Here is a 20,854-nt window from a genome sequence, read left to right as displayed (position 1 = left end):
TTAATTGATGTTACCTAGAGGACTCCTATAATAATAATTTGTATGATAAGGACATCCTCAATCAATACATCTTCTTAAATACCCTTCATCACATGCTATACCCCTCAAAAAAACACTGCCACTAAATTAACTAGAGGTTCTGGTTAATTACTAGCTAATAAACTCCAAAAAATAAATTCGATTTGTAATTAATTTTATTGAAGCATAACTTATAAATAATAACTTCTACTTATTTTATTTAATGAGTTTAGATGAACGTCTATACCCATGTAATGGGAACCCCTATTATGATTTAGAACATATTTTTTAAGATTTTATTTATTTATTCAGGAGAGAGAGAGAGAGGGGCAGAGACGCAGGCAGAGGGAGAGCCATGCCCCATGCAGAGAGCCCAATGTGGGACTTGATCCTGGGTCCCCAGGATCACGTCCTGGGCTGAAGTCGGCAGTAAACTGCTGAGCCACCTGGGCTGCCCAATATAGAACATTTTTATTCACTGAAAGGCTTACTTTTGACCCATTGCAGTTTACCTCTCTGTCCTGTCCTAGGAGACTGTGACTAGTGCTGTTTGTAACTGTAGAATAACTTTTACTTAGATGTCCATATGGGAATGCCTTACTTGATTTTATGGTTATATGTATATTTTTACATATGTATGTAGATACATATATACTTTATATATAAGAACATACATAATATGAATACACACACTTACACACATGAATCCTGCATCTTGTAATTCTGTTGTGGAAGTGAGTTATTAATCAATATACAGATTTTATTTTATTTTATTTTATTTTTTAAAGATTTTATTTATTTATTCACTAGAGATATAGAGAGAGGCAGAGACATAAGCAGAGGGAGAAGCAGGCTCCATGCAGGGAGCCCAATGTGGGGCTTCATCCTAGGACCCCGGGATCATGCCTTGTTTGTAGCTCTGTCATATTATAAATGTGTTTGTTGCCTTTTCTGCTGTTAAATGTGAGATACACTTACAGAAAAAAATAATTTTCTTAAAATTTTAATACTTTATATAAATCTTATGGATAGTATTAAAAAAACAAAATTTTGAATCAAAAGATGTCTTTAGATCAATAACTTTGACACATCTTATTGTATATTCCTATTACCTTTGCTAGATTAGAGTGCTATGTTATTTAAATACCCCAAAGCATTTTATGAAGATTGAATAACCTTGATTCCAAACTCCACAAAGAATTGTAGAGAAAGAGAAATCTCTAAGCCAATCCCATGAAGGAGATAAGACACAAAAATTACTAAAATATTAGCAAATGGAAATGAGCAATATATAAAAATGATTACTAGATTATATTGTATTGGGTTTGTACCCATGACTGGAAAGTGATGAAATGGTAGAAAATAAATCAGCAGAAAAATCATTTAACGAACTTAATTGTACAGAAAAATAATTTGATGCAATCCAACACATACTCATAATAAAAAAAATTCTTTAATGCAGGATTTAGATTAATCTTTTTTGTTGCTGTTGAAATTGTTAGGACAACGGAGCATGTACTCATGTACTCCTGTGTTTGTGATATCACCATGAGAAAAGTTTCCCAGGGTTTGCTGCTGTTCCTTCGGTCCAGGACCTGTAATGAAGACTTCATTAGCATAGTTGCTCTGCCACTATCCAGCCACACACACTTTTGAAATAAACTTTCAGTGTTCCATGCCACTCAAAGCTTGTGGTTGGCAGTTATGCAGTAAAAATTGATATACATTTTTCTACCTTTATCTTCTTACTTTCTTCAATTTTAAAATTCTCCTTAACTACTATAATCTTTGTGCTTTCAGGCTTGTGACTTGATATCTGTGTAAATGTATACTAAGATTACAACAAATGCTCTTTTGGGCATAAGAGGTGTGGAACTTCTTTCTTTGTCCTCTCGTGTCTCATCCACCTTTACTTCTACTTTCCATAACTTGTAATATATAACATGTTATTTTGAAATATACAATTTAGAACACTTTTCTGTAAAAGTTATTTCCATTCAGTAAGTGGTGAGTGGTGCTTAGGGAAGTTGAAATGTGTTAAAATGAAGCTCCTTGGTTCCTTGTACAATGCATTATACAACATGTCTTGAATTTTACTCTTTCTAAGATAAATATTTTCCCAAAGAATTAAATATTAATTTTGAATATGTTTTTATGTAAATATATTTGGCACACATTTATACCGATTATGGGTAAATTATGTATAAAGATAAGAAGGAAAATTAATTCAAATTTTTCAAAATCAATATAGATTTCACATCTTTTAAATTATTAATGTGACATAGGTAAAAAATTACAGAGCCTGTGAAAAGCACCATAAAAATTCCACAATGGTTTGATGAATGGTTTTGGGTAGTCTCAAATAATTCATAGTTTGATTCATCTACTCCTTTCTTAACATTGTTTCAAATTCTTATTAAAGGCTTAGGAGGAAATTAATTATTAACTTTTCATCATATATCGATCATTTTTTAATGTAATGATTTTTTAAAAACTGCTTAAATTGATCTTTTTTTAAAAAAATTTCAACCATATGTGTGTCCTGAATGATAAAGACTTTCTTGAAGGCTGATCTTTTAGTAGTTTTAAGTAATTTTCATTTCTTTAGTGAATCCTAAAAGCATCTCTTGATTTTATTCCAGGTATTTTAAATTAAATACTTTGTTTAAATAATCTATTATCAATCATTTTAATACAAGGTCTTTAATAAATACATGTTTACTCAGTCTCCACAATGTATCAGCTATGTTTGGTAAGTGAATGGTGGGGATAAGCCAGTAAATAACAAGTCATGGTCCCTTCCTGAATGCATATGTCCCTCCATTTTCTGTCCATTTCTTACAATATTTGTGCCTGAAGTAAAAATAACAGTTAAATATAGAAAATACTTGAGCTTTTGAGATGGATAGCCATATTTCTTCACAGTGTGGGAGATGTTCTTTGATTTGTCTTCAGATTTCTCAATTCTCTTTGTTTCTTCAAGTCTTCTGGCTTTCCTTGATTTTTTTTTTTTTTTTCTCCTCTCAACCAAATCTGGAGAGTTACCATCTTTTTCTAAATTGTCACCTTCTTCTTTAAAAAGACAGCTCTTTGAGGCAACCCCTGGGATCATACAGTCTTCCAGATGCTTTCCTCCCTATGTCTCATAGCCAAAATGTTAATCTTTCAGATGTCAACCTTTTCCTCAGTATTACTAATTATGTATGTAATTTCATTCTTCCTGGGGAGAGCTCATCTATGCTCTCCCATCCATGTTTCCTGAACATATCTCTTCTATTCTGCATATACTTTGGATTTTCTGCCCTACTCTCCCTATCTCTGGGCTCTAGCATCTACTGGATTGTACTGTTTATCATCCTGCATATGGATCATTTATATATATTTTAATAGTCTATATCTATTTTTTTTAGGATGCAAGTGATGGTAATTTATGGATTTGTGTACATCCTTTATATCACTGTGATTTTCGGAACTTGAATAGAGACATTCTGTTAACATTATTGCATGAAACCCAAGAATGGCAAAGTTATTAAAGCAAACAAATAAAATGGATCAATAAATGCTGAGAGGGGTGATAGAGTAAGATTTCATGTACATGAGACAGAGGGCACAGATGTAAAATTACTGTAAATAAAAATAAATCCTGCAGACATTAAAGAGAATAAATGATATATTATTAATAACTATTTTTTTGTTTTTGTTTTTTTGTTTTTTTTTTGTTTTTTTATCAATAATTATTAAATGATAATTACATATGTGAAATGGAAAAAGAATTCCAAAACACAAAGCACCATTAACAAAATTACAAATGAAATGAAAAGTTGGAACTGTTTTCTGCCAGTTTAAATGTATAAGTTGAAATATCAGAAATATACTGAGATTATGGTTTTTACTAATGAGTCTTACCAAATTCCAGAAAGAAATTACAACATATCTGTATTTTATTGATACTACCAAAGGTTAAAATATTTTCAACTCACTTTATGAGGCAAACCGATATTTCTCCCTCTTTTTTAAAAAATTTAATATTATTGACACAAAATGCTACATTATTTTCAGATGAACAACACAATGATTTAAGAAGTTTATACGGATCTTGATACTATAACCTTACAAGTGCATTACAAATAAAGAACAATTAGAAGCAACTCTTTCGGGCAGCCCGGGTGGCTCAGCAGTTTAGTGCCGCCTTCAGCCCAGGGCGTGATCCTGGAGTCCCGGATCGAGTCCCACGTCGGGCTCCCTGCATGGAGCCTGCTTCTCCCTCTGCCTATGTCTCTGCTTCTCTGTATCTCTCATGGATAAATAAATAAAGTCTTCATAAAAAAATAGAAGCAACTGTTTCTCAGGTATGTAAATTTAGAAATCCTAAACCAACATAAGCAAACTCTATTCAGTAATACAAGAGATTGAAGGTGTGTGACAATGAGGATGGGTTAATTTTGGGAACTGCACATTTGTTTCACATGTAAAATCAACGAATCAATATGTCAGAATGTGATATATAAATCATATGGTTATGAGAAGATGTAAAACAAGCACTTAAAAAAAACATTATCCAATTATCCTCTAAAAAATTACAAACCAGGGACTCCTGGGTGGCTCAGCAGTGGAGCATCTGCTTTTGGGTCAGGGGATCGAAGATCCAGTCCCATATTGGGCTCTCTGCAGGAAGCCTGCTTCTCCCTCTGCCTATGTCTCTGCCTTTGTCTCTGTCTCTCATGAATAAATGCATAAATCTTTAAATAAATACATACATACATAAATACATACATAAATACATAAATTTTAAAAATTACAAACCAGGATTAGAAGACAACCTCATTAGCCTAATTAAAGATATTTACATACAGTGAAAAACAAAATCAATAGATACAGTAAGTAGTAAAATATTGAATATGCTATTCCTTTAATTCAATAAGGAGACCACAAAATCTTTGTTTGCTATTATTGCAATTCAACAGTATTTCAGATGCGCTAGTCAGTGCAATGAGAGATAATAGAGAAATAAAGTTACATATATCATAGAAGTAGATGTAAAAAGTCATTATAATTAGTTTATTTGGGGGTGCAGATACAAGGTCAGTAGAAAACCTTGCATTTCTAGATATCAAAAAGAATGATTTGGCACACTCAATTTACAAGCCAAATGTATTTCGTAGCATCAAAATATCAAACACTGAAATCTAACAACTGATAGATCTAACAATATCTAACAGATAGATCTAACAAAATATGTGTAAGACATCTGTATAGAAAATTGCAATATATTAGAGAAATAGAATGTCTAAATAATTGACACATTTTATCAAATTACTGGATTGGAAAGCTTTGCTAAAATCTTATATACATTAATCATAAATGGAGCTATATATTTAATTTAATCTCGATCAAAATTCGCTCAGTATATTGTAGTAAAAGTGACAAATTCACTCACTTGTCTTCATCACCACATTTTAGTGTGGCAAATTTTGTTGAGATACTTTTTACATTTTTATTTAAACTGAAGTAATTAGGGATGCCTGGGTGGCTCCTGGGTTGAGCGTCTGCCTTCAGCTCAGGGTGTGATCCCAGAGTCCGGGATCAAGTCCTGCATGGGGCTTCTTGTGGGGAGCCTGCTTCTAGGTATGCCTATGTCTCTGCCTGTGTGTGTGTGTGTGTGTGTGTGTGTGTGTGTGTGTGTGTCTCATGAATAAATAGATAAAATCTTTAAAAATAAACTGAAGTGAGTAATGATGAAAGTATTATGGGGAGATTCTTTTCTAAATCATTCTCTTTCTCCTCCTTTTTCTTGTTAGTTTTCTCATTTGCCAGAATTTATCATAAGAATTACTTAACTTTATATACAATAATAGTCTGGTAGAGGCCTAAAACATTGAATTTTAGCATCTTTCACATCTGCTGCAGCCTTAACCATGTGGAGTTTTTATAGATAATGTTTGGAATTCTCCCTAAGTAACAATAACATCCCCATGGAGTTGCAAAGGGGTATGTTGGTGATATTTGAGGCAGAGAGACCACACCTCCGGAGTGGGATTCTATCCCCAATGTATGACATCAAAAGAATGATGAATTAAGAGAGGGAGCTAACTCAGGGGTTAAAGTCATCAGAGAAGGGTACAATAGGCACCTAGAACTGATTTTTCTGGGCTAATCCATTTACTTATTACTCTTCTTAATTTCTCAAGCATATTTCCATAGTGGCCCAGACTTCAAATGTTATATTTCTTAGGATTAGAGAAAAAGTAGGAAAAGAAGACAAATGAATCCAAACTACTGATTGGATAAATAAAGTATACATCATGGTAATTCCCTAGGGAGGCACTGTCTACTAAAAGTAGGAGTAATTTCCCCTTCTCTCTTAAGGAAAGGAATATCTTTTTTAGGCTACTGATTCTAAGGTCTAATTGTATTGTTTATTAAAGAATAGGTTATCTTTGAATGTCATAAACTGTGTATATTTTTAATTTGGCTATCTGTCATGGAGTATTTTGAAAGAGCTGCATTAGTGCGTTAGTAGTAAATAGAACCAATCATACTGATGAAAATGTCAATACTTGAACAATTGGAGAATGCCCATCTCTAGTTTTTCTTTGCTCTGATTCTCTTTGTCTATGTTCAATCAATTGATTTAATAATTTGAAAACAAGTGATTGAAATTTGAATTAGATTATTAAGAAATCACTACAGCTTGACCAAAGGCCCCATCATGATCAAAGATTAATAACCATTTCTTCCCCATTATTGCTAATTTGAAGGCCCTCATATTGCATAAAGTATTATCAGGAATATTTCTAACCAAGCTGATTCACAAGAGTACTTGATTATATATTATGTGTGTAGTGGAATAATTCATAATAGCTTTGATTAAACATAACAGTAATTCAAAGACATCATCCATAGGCAAGTCTACCTATTAAATATATATATGTGTGTATATATATATATATATATACTTATGTACATTATATATATTTATATATAATGAACTCCTGCCGCCATTTTAACCTTTGTGAACATGCACACTTACAACTTAAATGAATATGTTCAAAAATTCCATCTAATCCCTACGTAGGGCCTCTACCTTTAATTTAGAAATAGCTCTTGGTTGCTAATTAATTGTTATATTTTATAAATGCACTGTGCCTAAAATAACTCTTCTTCATTTTTACATGAGTAAATCAATATTTTGTAAAATTGAGGAAAGAATAAACTAAGTAGTTCAGTAAGGAAGGGAAAGCATAGAACATTCTGGACTAAGACGTCAGAGTAGAGTAAGGAATAAAAAGCATGTGCTTAGTCCTGATAGCCAAGAGGAAAAACATTCATTTTTTTTCTTTTTGGGCAGATTAGTTTTAGTTTGTTTGTTTGTTTTTCCTTCATTCTGAATTCTAAGAGAAATTGGCTGTAAAAGCCTTCATACAGCATACATATAATATAGATAAAATGAAAATAGAAAGTATAAAACTATCCCATCTACAATCCACACATATTAAGCTCCTTGTAGATTATCTGGACATTTTTCTTTATCTTTCACCTTATCAGCCCAGGAGATTCAAATTATGTAACATTTCTCATGCACTCAGGGCTGAAATTTCTGAAGAGCAACAGATTTCTTAAAATACATGTAGCTACAGAAATTTGACATCTTGAATTTGTCTTCTTGCAACAAGGCAATCTGTCTATTTAACTACCCTCTATCCATTTTTTTTATATCCTTCAAGTATAATATAGTATTGCATCATGACATGGTAAGTGAGATCTACATCACTTTCATAAATTCTGCTAATCCTTTACTAGAGATTTAGACCCCTTTAAAATTTTCCATTAACATAGATTTGGTACAAATTTTCCACCACGCTCCGTATTTTATGATTCTTGCTTTTGTCTCACTTACTCACAGATCTTACTCCACTTAGATGTCAACACTTACATAATTAATGAAGCTTTCAAGGTCTGCCTGGTTGGGCTTGATAAATGTTTGTCTTCACCATTATGGGTCATCAGATGTATTCAACTATTTAATTTGTTTACCTGGATAATCAAATATCTTTAACTGGAAAAATCATCCCAATTCTTACTAAAAACAGAACTGGAGCCATAGGGCAGCCCGGGTGGCTCAGAGGTTTGGGCCCTGCCTTCATCCCAGGGTGTGATCCTGGGCCCCCAGAATCGAGTCCCACATCGGGCTCCATGTATGGAGCCTGCTTCTCCCTCTGTCTGTGTCACAAGAAAGTATGCAAGTTATAAACTTAATCTGACTCTGTTTCTACCATATTTGTAATTTGACAGCTCTTTCTTTGGCCTATTCATAATAAGATAATCAAGATAAATCTTACTGATTAAAAATTCTGTTCACGTGTAGCTACTTCTTAGCATGTTTATCTCGCTTATATTTTTGCTTTTTCCCTTCATACTACCAAAAACTTGGCAGCTTGCTTTATATTTTTAAATGATCAAAATGAATGCTTTTTCTAACATTTTCAAAATCTGTGCTACTACTTAAGAAATTTCTAGCACTTGAAGCAATTGAAGATATAGTAGATTTTATACAGACCAGAGTAGTATTTGTGATAACAACTATTCATCTTCAAAAAGATTCAGTTTGTGCAATAACTTTCCATTATCAATATTGAAGTCTTGAACTATATCACCAAGGGAGGTAAGCTAGGATTAGGGCAGTATGTTTATCTTGACATCTTTATGTCAACTAACCTCTACCTAAAGCCCACATGGGGTAGAAGTGCTCCAACTTCACTCTTAAAAGGACTTGAAAACTGTTTCCTGATTTGGTTTTGACCTTTCTTTCTTCACACTTCTGAACTCACATTCTGACTGTAAAGACATTTTCCCTGACTCTCTCTATCTGGTTAGATTGTTCTTCTCACCAGCTTTAGGGCCAGTGACTTTGGGGAAATGGAGAATAGAGTAAGAGAGAAGACAATTGCAAATAACTAGTAATTTTCTATATCTGTCATTTTAGAAATCCTTGAGAATTGCATATGGGGAATAGAGAATTCTTTCTTACTACAGTAGCAATGGCATCAAACTTGTGTGATATAATCTATAAAAGAAAGGTCCTTTCTCTTCCATTTTTATAAACCATGAAAATCAGCTACATGACACTAAAGTTTTCAGACTGTCCCAATTTGCCATTTCTATAACTTACTAATATTTCTCCAAAGGATTGGATTTAAATTGCCATTGGGCATATAATTCAAGACTAACTCTGTAGTTTTTCTTGATTAGGTTCTCAGAACAGTATTTAAGGTTTTCTTTACTTTCATTTTGTAAAAGAAAAAAAAAATAAAGCATAGACTAACTGGCTTCTTTGAGTTCTGCTAAATGATTTGTTTCATTTGGGATTCGCAAATTATAAACCCCATTTGCAAGAGAACAATCTGATCATAGCTGTGCTGCTCTGCAGTTTAAATTAGAATTTTGGAAATCCGAGGATTTAAATTAAAGTTCATACCCAAGGTAACAGAAAACCCTCCACTCTACACTCATAGAGAGAGTAATTATATATGAGAACCTGAAATTAGAAGCTGAAATTAGAGCTATATTCACTCGGTCCCAAAGAACAGCTATTTTTTTAGACCTCATAATGAAATGATTCCAGGTAAGATAATATACATGTCAGAACCATTCTGTGCCACATTTTCTTAGCGCTTATTTTCTTTTCTCAAATATATTGAATCCCTTTAACTCCCTTTCTTGGTAAAAAAAAAAAAAAGTTTTAAAGTATTTATAGAAATGCAGTATTTGACAAAAGGTTTTCCCTTACATTTAGAAAGTTAAAATATGCCATATGTAAATAAATCTCCTTTGGTTTTATTTAATATTCATAATAGCAAATACAAATGAGAATTGATATCTCTAGCAAAACTCAACATGATAATAAGGAATATAATACTTCTATTACAACATGTTATATAGCATTTTTAACAATTTATGATAAATTATTTTATAATGAACATGCAGAAAATAACCATAACTAACACTTGTGAATGCTTATTCTGTACCAGGCATTCATTATACCAAATATTTCAGAAATATTGTTTCATTAAATCTTGATAGCAACAAATATATATATGCTCACAAAAATGTCTGAGATGTATATATAGATCTCAGTTGCTATCTGGATTTTGTGCTTATATATACATGCATACATATATACCAATTTACCACAGGTTGAATTGATGACTTTGCCTAAGTCACAAAGAGATGTCCAAAGCTCAGACTCTTGACCTCTATTATATGGTAGAGTGCATCGCTCTTAACTTAGAATTCTGAACATAGGAAAATTATTTATTGAAATAAAATCAGCTGGTGAGACATCTGGGTGGTTCAGTTGGCAAGCCTCTAACTCTTGATTTGGTCTCAGATAACTCATGATCTCAGGGTTGTGAGATCGAGCTCCACATTGGGCTCTGCATTAACTGTGGAGCCTGCTTACTTTCTCTTTCCCTCTTTCCCTCTCTGTCTACCTCTTGCCCTGCCTTGTGCACTCTCTCTCTAAAAAATAAAAGTAAAATGAAATTGGTTGATATATTTCTAATACATTGATTTTTGTGTTTTATACGCTAGTTTTACATTAGAATGCAAACATATAAACAATGATATATTTATAAAAATAAACTGAAGAAATGCAAACTGCTATGTTGAATATAAGACCAAATTTAAACAGATCACTTAAACCAGATATGGCAAGGTAGCAATTCCTAAAATTAAGCTTAATCATGAGGAAATTATATCGTGGTATCTTCAGTAGTGGTAAAACCTATTAATGGTCTCTTGTCCTGATGAATCTATTTGTCTAATCTGCCTCGAGCAATCCACCAGATTGTGAAAGATCAGAACATGTGTAAGGATTTAGAGATGAAATTTTCCATAAATATGTATATTTCAATGGAATCAATAGTATGTACATAAAAGCTTCGCTGAGCATGCATTGGCATTCCCATATGTTTTCTTGAGTAGAAAAGGGGATTAGATTATATAGCTACTGTTCATCAAATTAGATATAGAGGTATAAATTTTGATGTTTCTTACTTATACACCATATCTTAAAGAGCTTTATTGAATTATAATAAATATACAAAAACTGCACATTTTTAATACAATTTAATAAGCATAGACATGTGTAAACCCACAAAACTATCATCACCATCAAATTAGCGAACATATTGATCATACCAAAAAGTTTCTTCCAGCCTCTTTGGTATTAATTTTTTAATTTAATTTAATATTTTTTAAGATTTGTGTGGAATCAGAAAAGACCCTGAATAGCCAGGGGAATTTTAAAAAAGAAAACCATATCTGGGGGCATCACAATGCCAGATTTCAGGTTGTACTACAAAGCTGTGGTCACCAAGACAGTGTGGTACTGGCACAAAAACAGACACATAGATCAGTGGAACAGAATAGAGAATCCAGAAGTGGACCCTGAACTTTATGGGCAACTAATATTCGATAAAGGAGGAAAGACTATCCATTGGAAGAAAGACAGTCTCTTCAATAAATGGTGCTGGGAAAATTGGACATCCACATGCAGAAGAATGAAACTAGACCACTCTCTTTCACCATACACAAAGATAAACTCAAAATGGATGAAAGATCTAAATGTGAGACAAGATTCCATCAAAATCCTAGAGAAGAACACAGGCAACACCCTTTTTGAACTCGGCCATAGTAACTTCTTGCAAGATACATCCACGAAGGCAAAAGAAACAAAAGCAAAAATGAACTATTGGGACTTCATCAAGATAAGAAGCTTTTGCACAGCAAAGGATACAGTCAACAAAACTCAAAGACAACCTACAGAATGGGAGAAGATATTTGCAAATGACGTATCAGATAAAGGGCTAGTTTCCAAGATCTATAAAGAACTTATCAAACTCAACACCAAAGAAACAAACAATCCAATCATGAAATGGGCAAAAGACATGAACAGAAATCTCACAGAGGAAGGCATAGACATGGCCAACATGCACATGAGAAAATGCTCTGCATCACTTGCCATCAGGGAAATACAAATCAAAACCACAATGAGGTACCACCTCACACCAGTGAATATGGGGCAAATTAACAAGGCAGGAAACAACAAATGTTGGAGAGGATGCGGAGAAAAGGGAACCCTCATACACTGTTGGTGGGAATGTGAACTGGTGCAGCCACTCTGGAAAACTGTGTGGAGGTTCCTCAAACAGTTAAAAATATACCTGCCCTACGACCCAGCAATTGCACTGTTGGGGATTTACCCCAAAGATACAAATGCAATGAAACGCCGGGACACCTGCACCCCGATGTTTATAGCAGCAATGTCCACAATAGCCAAACTGTGGAAGGAGCCTCAGTGTCCAACGAAAGATGAATGGATAAAGAAGATGTGGTTTATGTATACAATGGAATATTACTCAGCTATTAGAAATGACAAATACCCACCATTTGCTTCAACGTGGATGGAACTGGAGGGTATCATGCTGAGTGAAGTAAGTCAGTCGGAGAAGGACAAACATTATATGTTCTCATTCATTTGGGGAATATAAATAATAGTGAAAGGGAAAATAAGGGAAGGGAGAAGAAATGTGTGGGAAATATCAGAAAGGGAGACAGAACGTAAAGACTGCTAACTCTGGGAAACGAACTAGGGGTGGTGGAAGGGGAGGAGGGCGGGGGGTGGGAGTGAATGGGTGACGGGCACTGGGGGTTATTCTGTATGTTAGTAAATTGAACACCAATAAAAAATAAATTAAAAAAATTTAATATTTTATTGCAGTACTAACACTTAACATGAGATTACCCTTTTAACAAATTTTTAAGTGTACAATACAGTGTCGTTAACCATAGATGGTATGTTGTATAGCAGATCTCTAGAGCTTATTCATCTTGAATACTTTAACATTTTACCCACTGAACAACAGCTTAAACTACAGAATATTACAAAAGTTTTTCTTTTCTGTAGTGAGTTTATCAATTTACCATTCTCAGAAGAAAAAAATGAAGGAATGGGACTATATAACTTTGGACTTATTTCTAATCTCCGCATCCTGGGTTATAAGAAGAAAATCCTATGGTAATCACACATAAGCTATAGCATACATTTTTCCTTTAATTTAGAATTACTGGTTACTTTCCTTTTCCTTAAACTATAGAAAGCATCTGCCAATTAACCTCCTAATTAAAAACATAAAAAGTGTCTTCTTCACACTGTATTAATATGAGAGTATAAATTGGTATGACCTTTTTGGAAGGCAATTTGGTAATGAGTTGCAAAAGCCTTAAAAATGAGTAAGAAATAGCACTTCAGAAATATAACCTAAGGAAACAATTATGTGAATGAAAAGATCTACAAGAAATTTATTGCAACAGTGTTCATTATAACAATAAATTGGAATTTTCCTAATTTACCAACAACGTGGGATAATTTGAAAAGATGTAATACAATCTAGGCATCTTAAGGCATGTAAAATATAATAATATCAAACAGCTGAGTTATAAAAATATCAATGTATAGTATTAATAATATAATCAACTAAAATAATGTGTATATATATATATAAATTTCTATAGTACTTGATGGCAAAAGTGACAAGACATAATTAAATATAATATTTATCCAAACCAAAAAATAGAACAGAAGAAATTCTTAGTGTAGATATATCCTAAATACTACCGACAATAATTTAAAAAAGGAAATTATTTAAAATATATCAGTTGTATGTATTATGGCAAGCTAAATTAAGGAACAGAACATTTTTTAGGTAATTATACAGTTTTAATGACATTCTCTATGTTTTTATATAAGAAATTATTAGCAAGTTTACTTTGGAGAGAAAAAGTGGAAATAGTTTGCTTTTTGTCTTTGCCCAAGGCTTATAACTACTTAATATTATACCTGCTATTAAAGAAATGTTCTTAGACACTCTTTTTTTGCTGGCAGATGGGCATAATTAATCAATTACAGAAATGAGAGACTCTATCTGTGGACCTATGCTTGGATATTTATTATTATGGTATATTTCAAAAGTTTATTAAAGATAGCATACTTAAAGGAATTTCTGAATATGTTTTGAAGAGAAAGAAAGAAAAAAAGATATGCTAAGTCACTCATCAAGAGAAAATCCGTTCCACACATGAAAAGATGATCAACGTTACTCATCATCAGGAAATACAAATCAAAACTACAATGAGATATCATCTCACATCAGTTGGAATGGCTGAAATCAACAAAACAGGAAACAACAGGTGTTTGGGAGCAAGTGGAAAAAGGGAAACCCTCTTACACCGTTGATGGGAATACACACTGGTATAGCCAATCTGGAAAACAGTGTGGAGATCCCCCCAAAAAGTTAAAAATGGAACTACCTTAAGATCCAGCTATTGCATTACTAGGTATTTACCAAAAGGATACAAAATACTGATCTGAAGGGAAACATGCACCACAATATTTATAGCAGCATTATCCACAATAGCCAAATTATGGAAAGAACCCAAGGGTCCATTGACTGATGAATGGATAAAGAAAGGTGGTAGATCTATCTATCATCTATCTATCTATCTCTCTATCTATCATCTATCTTCATCATCATCATCATCTATCTATATCTATTCCATTCCATATACATATATATAATGCAATATTATTCAGCCATAAAAAAGAATGAAATCTCGCTGTTTGCAATGATGTGTATAGAGCTAGTGTGTATTATGTTAAGCAAAATAACTCAGTCGGAGAAAGGCAAATATCACAGGATTTCACTCATTTGTGGAATTGAAGAAACAAAAAAAAAATGAACATGGAAAAAAAGAGGCAAACCAAGAAAATGGACTCTTAACTATAGAGAACAAACTGATGGTTACCAGAAGGAAGGTGGGTGAGAGGAGATGGGTGAAGTAGGTGATGGGGATTAGGAGTGCACTTGTGAAGGAAGTGCTGAATCACACTAAATTGTACACCTGAAATGAATATTACACTGTAATACTAACTTACTTACTGGTTTTTAAATAAAAACTTAGGGAAAAGAGGTGGAAAATCTCTCTATACAGATAGATTGTATAGATGTAGATAGAGGTAGATTGTATAGATATAGATAGAGGTGTGTGTAACTATTTATACATGTGTTAATATATTTGAGCATTTTATATTATTTATCCCAACGTATTCTTTTTATGCTTAGTTTACAGTGAAGTGCAGTATACAGATGACTGCCCAAATGTTTCAGTACATTTACTTCTCATTAATTTTGCATTCCTGAAAAAGCCTTTCTATTCTTTAAGTTTCTTGTTGCCCAGATACAAATTTGGGTTTAGAACCTAGAAGGATATAATCTGGACTTCTCTACAGATAATTTTATATTCCCTCAGCATTGAAATATGTGGATATATAATAAAATATGTAAGTACTTACTATTAACAGATTTTTTTTCTGCTGTGGAATAGTTTATAGTTTACTATTTTCATAGTCATTAATTTCATGATATAGAAAGTCTATCTCAGATATCAACTTCTGGCATGACAACATAAGGAGCCACACTGACCCACTTACCAGAGAAAGTGATGAAAAAAAATTTTAAAGATTTTATTTATTTATTCATGAGAGACACACACACACAGAGAGGCAGAGATGAAAATATTTTTTTTCATTATTTTTAAATAGCAGTTATTTTATTAAAAATTTAAAAAATTATTATTTTTTTCATTATTTTTAAATAGCAGTTATTTTATTAAAAATTAAAAAAAATTATGCTCTGCGAAAAACGCTATTAGGAAAATGAGAAGACAAGCCTCTGAATGGGAGAAAATATTTGCAAAACATATCTGATAAGGGACTCTTATCCAAAATATACAAAGAACTCTAATTCAAAAATAAGAAAACAACCTGATTAAAAATGAGAAAAGACCGGGGCAGACACTTCAGTAAAGGATATATATATATATATATATATACAGATGCCAAATATGCATATGAAAAGATTCTCAACATCATATGTCATTAGAGAATAGTGAAATAAAACAACAGTGAGATACCACTACACATTTATTAGAATGGCCAAATTCCAGAACATTGACAATACTAACCCTAGCAATGATGTGGAGCAACAGGAACTCTCATTTGGTGCTTGTAAGAATGCAAAATAGCACAACCATTTTGGAAGATAGTTTAGCAAACTCATAAAAAAAAAAATAGTCTTACCATATGTAATCCAGCAATCACAAGCCTTGCTATTTACTCAAAGGAGTTGAAAGTTTATGTTCACCTAAAAACTGCACATAGATGGTTTTAGTAGTTTTATTAAAAATTGGCAAAACATGGAAGCAATTCATTAGGTAAACAGATAAGTAAACTGGTAAATCCAGGCTGTGGACTATTATTATTTGGTGCTAAAAACAAATGAGCTATAAATTCAGGAGAAGGCAAGGAGGAGCCTTTAATACATATTATTAAGTGAAAAATGTCAATCTTTAAAACTTTCTAAAACAGTGGAATGTGGTGAAAATTGACAGGAGGAGATTTGTGGGTTTACTAAAGATACAATCCATGTCATAAACTGGCTAGTTTGTGGAAGAGAGCCAGGTAAGCAGGTGGCTGTAGAGAGCTTTCCCGGAGTGAGGATAGGATCAACCAGGGACCTCAGAAAGAGCCAAAATTTGATTGTATTAATTTGTAAAGCAACTGATTCCACAGGAATTGCTGAAACATTGAGGAATCTGCCCACTGACCAGTGGAGCTTAACAGCCCAATGTGACCAGAGAAAGAGAGAGAGAGAGAGAGAGCCCTATCAATACATACCACTGATATTCCGAAGGTGACTGGAAGCTGCACAAGCCTGTGGAGTGACATCATAGGCTTAACATTGTCAGTAAAGGACAAACAGATTTCATTAACCCAGTCTACCCAGTCACTAAAAATTATACAAGCAAAAAACCCAACCACAAGCCCTGGTGGAGAGTGCAGAGAGTAGTCCCTTCAGTTGTTACACCATATGTTCTAAAATGTCCAGTTTCTTCCTTTTTTAAAAAAAGTATTTTATTCATTTATTCATTAGAGACACAGAGAGACAGAGGCAGAGACACAGGCAGAGGGAGAAGCAGGCTTCATGCAGGGGGCCTGATGCGGGACTCTACCCCGGGACCCCGGGATCATGACCTGAGCCAAAGGCAAATGCTCAACCACTGAGCCACCCAGGTGCCCCAGCATGCTTTAGGGCCTGTACAAGTAAAAATAACAAAGTACTAAATGAGCCTGACCTTATAATTTAAACAATTGTGTCGCTTCTCTTCTCCCTCCATGACCTTCACACCTCGTTCTCTTCCTAATAGAAGATTTAAATGTTAGTAGGGATAGATATGTGCCTCTACATGTGTTTTCCCTACACCTTGCTATTCTCTTTCTCATTCTTACCTCTTCTTTCTCCTTATCTCAATCCTACCAACAGAGAGGGTATCTGTCTTGCTCCTTCAGGTTCTGAAGTTCCTTTTACTTTCCTTTCCCCTTCTGTACCTTATAAAGGTGATTTGCAGTCTAGACAAGTGCTGTCGAATAAAAATATAATGGGACCAATATATGTGATTTTATATTTAATGGATAGATTAATAATTAGGTACATTTTATTTCAACAATATATTTTATTTAATCGAAATGAATATTTCAGAATACAATCAATATAAGAAACTATTAATGATGTATTTAATATACTTTTTTATATTAGATATTTCAAATTTTACACTTATAGCACATATTAATTTAGGCATATTTCAAGTTTGTAAAAGTCATGTGCCACTAGTGCTTGCCCAATCAGACAAATTTGGGAGCAAGGTTTTATGAATGAAGTGAGAAACAAATTGTCATTAATTTTTTGAGGAGAAACTACCTTATTTGGAATGGGAAAAATAATGCTAATCTTTTTTATCCTGAAGTTATGTTACCTTGATCTTCTTATGTGTGTTCCTTCTGTAGCAAATACTCAAGTACTCCTGAACAGATAAAGAAGGTTACGTATTTGAAAGTACAAAAAGAGAACATCATGTTAATAATTTTTATAATATTACTGTTAGTAATTAAATCACAGCTGTGTGCACTACACAGTATTAACTTACTTAAGACTTGACATTGGGATCCCTGGGTGGCGCAGCGGTTTGGCGCCTGCCTTTGGCCCAGGGCGCAATCCTGGAGACCCGGGATCAAATCCCACGTTGGGCTCCTGGTGCATGGAGCCTGCTTCTCCCTCTGCCTGTGTCTCTGCCTCTCTCTCTCTCTCTCTCTGTGTGACTATCATAAAAAAAAAAAAAAAAAAAAAAAGACTTGACAGTTTTTATGTATCTAGGAATTAGATGCTAGAAGGTTAGCAAGTAAAGTGAACAGTGAGAAATTTTTTTTTCCCACGGAAATGTTTTTAGATTATACTATGCTAGATCTCTGCCTCCTTTGATATTTTCTAATATTGGTAATGGTTCAATATATTTAACAATTATCTCAAATTTGGAAAAATGGTGTGCACACACATGTTCCTGTGTGTGTGTGTGTATGTGTGTGTGTGTGCAAAATCCAAGGCACAGATACGGGCATTCATGGATTGTTACACTGTGTATGTGCAGGTGGCCTGTCTTCTTCCCTATTAATCAATTAGTTTATATGCGTATGAGAACCACTGAAGACAAGAGCAATATCATTTTCAAAGTCAAAGTCATTTAATTATTCTTAATATGTCTAATTAAGTAAAAAATTTCTTACCATCTGCCAAGATATTCATTATACAACCAAATCAAAGTACCCAAGATAGATCTATGGTGTCTCTCAAATTAATTTTGAATAAAAACAGCCAGCACATTATTACTAACCTGCCACCCAAAGAAAGTGCTATATATTAACTAGCTTAGACTCAAACACTAAACATTAAAGCAAAAATTTTTTTTATCAAACATGAGAGAAAAGAAACCAAAAACCAAAGTTAATAGAAATTAATTGAAATTAGCAAGATCGGGACCAGAGAACTACAGCAGAGTGAGAGTGCACTAGGACACGAGATTTTTAAAACAGGAAGAGTTAAAATTATAAGAGGAGGAGGAGCTACAATAAGTAGAAGCTCACATGTGTACTTCTCTTTTCTTCTAGCTTCCATATTTTATTTTATGTAAGAAAGAGCAAGGCAGACATCCAAGTGCTGACCTAAGCCCTCAGAGCTAAGCCTGAGGTCTTTCTTTTAAATGTTGACAATTTCATAAAAAAAAAAAAAACAATTTCATAGAACATCAACATCAATTAAGGACACACTGTGACTGTGAGGAAGGAAGGCAAAGAGTCTGAGTACTGAAAGAAGCAATCCATATATGACGCAAATTACAAAAACCCAAAATGTACAACTCTTCTGGTTGGTATAAGTGAATGCTCCTTCACCAATTACAGTTTCTTATGCTAGTCCTACTGAAAGATTTATTAAGATAGCAAATGATAGAATTACTCCTGCTTTCTAACAACTTTTAAATTGAAACAAGGCTCAGTTTTCTTGAACCCTCCCCTACATAATCTCAAAGACCCAAATCAAGTGAGATTCCCCTCCATGTATTTTAATTAGATGCTGCACAGTTTTGCACAGTGTAATTTGTCTAGCTGCGTGCGATTAGCAAAACAGTTGCCTCTTGAATAACACAGGTGTGAACTGTGTGGGTGGAATTACACATGTGAACTTTTTTCAATGAACACTGCATAACCTATAGATATCTTTTCCTTTTGATTTTCTTTTTTTAAGATTTATTTCTTTATTTTAAAGAGAGAGAGCACGTGAGTGGGGGGAAGAGGCAGAGGGAGAGTGAAACTCAACCAGACTTTGCAATGAATGTGGATGAAGCCTAAGGCGGGGCTTGATCTTATGACTCTCACCTCATGACCTGAGCTGAAACCAAACCGCTAAAGCAACTGGGCCACCCAAGAGCCCCTTCTCTTCCTTATGATTTTCTTAATTACATTTTCTTTCTCTTCCTTACTTTATTGTAAGAATACAGTATATGGAACATGCATGTAACATACAAAATTTGTGTTGACTCAAGTTTTATGTTATTGGTGAGACTTCTAGTCAACATAGGCCATTTGTAGTTAAGTTTTTGAAAAGTCAAAAATTACACGTGGGTTTTCAACTGCTCAGAGGATTGGTGCCTCTAACTTTTACATTATTCAAGGGTCAACTGCACATGCAGTTCATTCAACTACAGGTAGGACCCCGGTGATCTTTTAGTGGAGTCCACTGACAAAATAAAGTGACAATACCAGATTTTATTTGCTTATTTTCCCTTGATAGTTATTCAGATTAATTCTGACTTTGATCATTTATATCTAGGTTATAACAAACACAGCTGAACCGATTTCTATGCGAATATGTGAATTACCCTAAAAATAGATTTAGAAATAGTGTTGGTGGTTGTACATGAAATTCCTAAGATTTGGTCCTATATATGGCATTGCCAAATTTAGGTCTGTAATATCAGCCACAGTTTAAGTTTGCAATATCATTGTATTCCTCATTCTATATATTCTCATTAACATCAGATACATTCACTATTTATTTTTTCCCAGTAATCTCTTTTCATCCTTTGTTTCTCTAATATCCTCTTCAGATCCTAATAGTAACAAAGGTGAAGGAGAGGAAGAATCATAGAACAATCATCATAATCCTGATCATGTATCAAGTACCTAGAATGTGTCAGATCTATTCTGAAGACTCTCCTTTTGTGGCTGCATTTAATCTTGACCACAAATATGTGACATGGTATTATCTCCATTTTCCATGTGGCGAAAACTCAAGTTCAAGGAGATTAAATAATATGTCATGCTTACATA

At 33.6% G+C, this 20,854-nt stretch overlaps 1 long non-coding RNA gene across 2 annotated transcripts in view; it reads left to right on the top strand.

Moving 5' to 3' along the window:
- Positions 1-2,717: 2,717 nt before the first annotated feature.
- Positions 2,718-20,854, top strand: part of LOC144291491 (uncharacterized) — a 38,850-nt gene continuing 20,713 nt past the window's right edge. For both annotated transcript variants that reach the window (XR_013358775.1, XR_013358774.1), the window contains exons 1-4: positions 2,718-3,644; positions 4,078-4,367; positions 12,986-13,096; positions 15,316-15,418. This is a non-coding gene — a long non-coding RNA (uncharacterized LOC144291491). The remainder of the gene's footprint in view (positions 3,645-4,077; positions 4,368-12,985; positions 13,097-15,315; positions 15,419-20,854) is intronic.

Source organism: Canis aureus, chromosome 20 (genome assembly GCF_053574225.1).
Source record: "Canis aureus isolate CA01 chromosome 20, VMU_Caureus_v.1.0, whole genome shotgun sequence".
Taxonomy (NCBI): Eukaryota; Metazoa; Chordata; class Mammalia; order Carnivora; family Canidae; genus Canis; species Canis aureus.
This window is presented reverse-complemented; position numbering and strand designations above follow the sequence as displayed.